Below are 5,000 nucleotides of genomic sequence, written 5' to 3'. Positions count from 1 at the left end.
ACACAGACACGCACACACATACAAATAAAACTGCCTAAACATCTTTATAACGACGACTAGACATAAAGAACAGCAAAATCTCACACACCTGTCACAGAAACATCGGATCACCAGCCAATATTATGATCGGGATGATATCAAAAGACCCTGAGAGCTTAAGGCTGTATAGACGCCATGAGCCCCGTAATTACAGGAGATAGATCATGGATGACTCCTCATATTTATGTATATTTAGTTAGCTATTTATTTGTTTATCTATTTGCCTGGTATTGTATATCAATATCTGTATCTACTGTATGTGTATCTCTATCAGTATATATATATTTACATATGATTCTATACTTATAACCATATCTTCTATGTGTATTTATGTTTTTGTATATATTCATATTTATGTGTGTGTGGGTGTGTGTGTGTGTGTGTGTGTGGGTGGGTGGGCGTGCGGGTGGGCGTGTGGGCGGGCGGGTGAATGGGCGGGCGTGTGGGTGGGTGGATGGGCGTGTGGGCGGGTGGATGGGCGTGTGGGTGGGTGGATGGGCGGGCGTGTGGGCGGGTGAATGGGTGGGTAGGCGTGTGGGTGGGTGGATGGGCGAGCGTGTGGGTGGATGGATGGGCGGGGGGGTGAATGGGTGGGCGTATGAGTGGGCGGGTGAATGGGTGGGCGTGTGGGTGGGTGGGCGTGTGGGTGGGTGGATGGGGGTGTGGGCGGGTGGATGGGCGTGTGGGTGGGTGGATGGGCGTGTGGGTGGGTGGGTGGGCGTGTGGGTGGGTGGGTGGGCGTGTGGGTGGGTGGGTGGGCGTGTGGGTGGGGGTGCGTGTGGGTGGGTGGGTGATCGTGTGGGTGGGTGGGTGGGTGGTTGTGTGTGAGTGCGAATCTGAACGGATGTTACAATTTAACTAAAAGATCAAAATCGTTATATTTTTCCTCTTAGTATATCAGCGAGTCAGAAACATTTGAATATATGTATTAACTGACACGTAAATAGAAATACATCAAAAGAATTTCAGAATGTGTTTGCTGAAATCTGCGTATTTTTTTCTATCATTATTACTGAAATCTGCATTATATACTTATTTTCCTTACACATCCAAATCACGCCGAAAGCCTCAGTATGCAATAAAATCTGCAAAAATATATGTGCCTTCGTTGACTTTCCAAGATGATACCCAACGGATGGCTACAACTCTTTTGATTTTTGCAAATTAAATTTCGGGGCTTCAGGTCTCATTGGTTTTCATATTATTGCTATTATTATCAACATAATTCTTAATCTTGATATTAATAAACTTCGTCTTTCCCTCCTCACCTTTCTTCTTCTCATACTTCTTCAGATTCATTTTCTTATTCTTCTTATTTATATTCTTATTCCCCTCGTTCTCCTCCTCCTCCTGCTGCTTCTTCAGTTTTCTTTCTTCTTCCTCTCCTTTTCTGCATATTTTGCTTCTTTTCCTCCTCCTTTTCCTTCTCCTTCTTTTTCTTTCTCTTCTCATTTCTTATTTGTCACCTTACGCAAGCTGTAGAGAACGTGGGCGGAGAAAGGGAAAATTATTTCGCATATTTCGCTTCTTCTTCTTCTCTTTGTCCTCCATCTCCTTCCTTCCTCTCTTTCTCCTTCTTTTTCGCTTTTTTTTTCCTCTTTGGCCACAAGCTTACGCAAGCAGCTGACAAGACCATGGATAGAAGGAGAGAATATCGTTTATTCTCCTCTCCCGTCTCCTTCTCTTCTATCTTCTCCTCTCCCATCTCCTTCTTTCCTTTCTTTGCCTCTTCCACGTAATTCCCCCCTTTCTCCTTCTGCACTTTTTTCTCCCCTTCCATCTCCTTCTCTTTCTCCTTCTTCTCTTTCTTCTCCTCTTCCATTTCCGTCTCCTCTTCCTCCTCCTTCTTTTGCCACAACCTAACGCAATCAGCTGACAGGAGCGTGGGAGAAGAGAGGGAAAATAATAGGAACAATAAACAGGTCATAAAAGGAATAGCCGTTGAACGTGACGAAGAGAGGGTGTAGGTGAGGGGAAAGGAGGAAGGGGGAAGGGGTGGGGGAGGGTATAGGAGGGGAAAGGAGGGGAGAAGGGTGAGGGAGGAAGGAGAGGGGTCTGGGGAGGGGGAAGGGGGTGGGGGAGGGTATAGGAGGGGAGAAGGGTGAGGGAGGAAGGAGAGGGAGTGAGGGAGGGGAAAGAAGGGAGGAAGGGGGAAGGGAGAGGGGGGCGAGGGTGTGGGAGGAAGGAAGGGGGAGGGTAATGGAGGGGGCGGAGTTAGAACGTGAGATGGAGGAGTGGGACAAGAAGGGGAAGGGGGCTACTTGAACGCAAGGTTAAGGAGAATGAGAAAGAAGGTGAGGGGAAAGGGAGAAGAGGAGAGAGGGTAAGGAGGGAAGGTGAGGGGAATGGAAGAAAGGGAGAGAGGGAGGGAAAGGAAGAAGGGGAGGGGGAGAAGGGGAGAGAAAGAGAGGAGAAAGGAAGAGGAAGAGAAGGTGAGAGAAAAACAAGAGATGGAGAATGAGTATCGGAAAGGGAGGGAAGAAGAGGGTAAAGGAAAAAAAAGAGGAAGGAATGAAGAGGTTAGGAGTTGAGGTAGAAGGGGATGGAGAGAGAGTGAGAGGATACCAGAATGTGAATTAAAGGACAAGCAGGGAGAGGATGAGGGGAAAGGACGAGGGATAGGGAGTGACGTTAGGACGTAGGGTGGAGGAGAAGGTGGATAGAGAGAGGGAGAGAGGGGAGGTGATGCTAGAAAGTGCGATAGAGGGGAAAATGACGTTAGAATGAGGAAAAAAGAGGAGGTATAAGTGATGCTAGAACTTAAGGAAGAGGAGGAGGGCAGAAGAAAGTAAGAGAAAGCAGGGGAGGAGAGAACGGGGGAGCGAAATGGAGGGAAGGGATATTTGGACGTGAATCAGAAGGAGAAGGAATTGATGAGAGTGTGAGGGGAAACAAGGAATAAGTGGAAAGGAAGGAGAGCGGAGTGGGAGAGAGGATAATAAGGAGAGTTGACGCTAGAAAGTGAGGGGAAGAGAGTGAGAAGGGAAAGAGAGGGGAGAGGAGATCAAAGTGGGAAAGAAGGAAGGAAGAAGGAGTGTTAGAAATGACAGAAGAGGTGGAGTAGAGAAGGAGAAAGAGAATAGGGAGAAAGATATAATGCTACAGCGTGAAGCGAAGGGGTGAACGGAGTAGAGAAAGAGAAAGAGAAAGAAGGAGGAGTAGAACGTGTAGAAGGAAACAACGGAGACGGTGAGGGGGAAAGAAAGAGAGGCAATAAAGGAACGTGAACTGAAGGTGAGAGAGGGAGACAGAGAGGGGAAAAGAGAGAAGAAGAAAGAGGATGAAGCAAGAACTTGACGTAGAATTTTTTTTTTTTTTTTTTTTTTTTTTTTTTTTTTTTTTTTTTTTTTTTTTTGAGGGAATGTGCAGCGTAGGTGTTTTATGGGCGGGTCGACGTGTTTGTGCGTTTGTGTGTTCGTGTTTATGTGAGGGGCGTGTGATTGCTGAGGTATTGACGGTGATTAACGAGTATTGGAATGATAGTTTTACTTATTGGGATTGATTGATGGAAGACCTTGTTGTCTTTCTTCTCAGCTTGTCTCCCTGTCTGTCTTTTTTAGCGATCTCTTTGTTTATCGACCTGTTTGTCTGTCTCTGTCTCTGTTTCTGTTTTTGTCTCTGTCACTGTCTTTCTCCTTTATCTTTGTTTCTGTCTCCCCCTTTCTCTATTTCTCTCTATCTATCTATCTATCTGTCTGTCTATCTATCTATCTATCGATCTATCTGCTCCCCACCCTTCTCTCTCTCTCTCTCACTTCCTCACTTCTTTCTATCCTTCTGTGTGTCCTCCCTTCTCTTCAGCTCCTTCTCTCTCTTTCCTTCGTTCATTATTCTATTCTTTCCCCTTTTTCCCTTCGTCTCCCTCCCTTCCTTCAATCAGTCCCTTCCCTCACTTCGCCTTCTCTTGCCCTCTACTTTCCCTTTAGTGTTTCTCCCACTTCTCTTTCCCTTCCTTTGCCCAAAATCCAATCTCTTTTCTTCTTTTCTTATACCCTTTTCATCACTTCATTCGCTACTACCAATTCTCCTATTCACCTTTCGTTCTTCCTTTATTTCGCCCTTCATTTATTCTATTTCTAGTTCTCCTTCCTTTCCTTGCCTCTAAATATTTCTCTTCCTTTCTTTCTGACTTTACCGGTTACCATTTTCACCTATCTTTCTCCCCTTGTTTCTCCTTTCCATCCTGCTCTTCCTTCTTTATCACCATTATTCCTCATTTCCATTCTGCTCTCTCTTCCTATCACCCTTATTTCGTTCTTCTTCCCTTTCCTCTCTCCCTCCTTTATCACCCTTCCTTCATTCCTATTCTTCTCTCCCTTATCCATTATCTTCCTTCGTCTCTTCTCTCTTTCATCTCTTCATCCTTTATCCCCTTCTCTCCCTCCTCTCTCACCCTTTTTTCATTCCTTATCCCATTTTTCTCTTTCTCTCCTTTATGACTTTTCCTTCATTATCCCTCTTTTATCACCCTTCCTTCATTCCTCCTCCCATTTTTCTCTTCCTCTCTTTCGTCACCCTGCTCTCATTATTCCTCATTTATCAACCCTCCTTCATTCCTCCTCCCATTCTCCCCTTTCTGTCTTGTCACCCTGCCTTCATTATTCCTCATTTATCACCCTTCCTCTTTCCCCCTCCTACGCCTCTCCTCCTACGACATTCCGGACCACCTGACACTCAGTGACTCGCGTGTTTGCTCGCTCATTCATTCTCTGCTCGTACTCCTCTCACTAAATGCTCTACGTGCCGAGTGGTCCTCTGGCATCTTTGTTTACATGTCGTTAGCCCGTTTTCCCTTCATTTTCCGTGTGATTATTTACTCTGATTAGAGGAAATTTGGGGGGAATGGGATTTAGTGATGTTGAGAATTAAATTCCCCGAGATGAGAAGAAATTGGGGTTGAATTTTGAAATAATTATTATGAAATGAAGGTTTTTTTCTCGTTGGGAGCGTGGGAAAATATA

This window comes from Penaeus vannamei, chromosome 20 (genome assembly GCF_042767895.1).
Source record: "Penaeus vannamei isolate JL-2024 chromosome 20, ASM4276789v1, whole genome shotgun sequence".
NCBI classification, from domain to species: Eukaryota; Metazoa; Arthropoda; class Malacostraca; order Decapoda; family Penaeidae; genus Penaeus; species Penaeus vannamei.
This window is presented reverse-complemented; position numbering follows the sequence as displayed.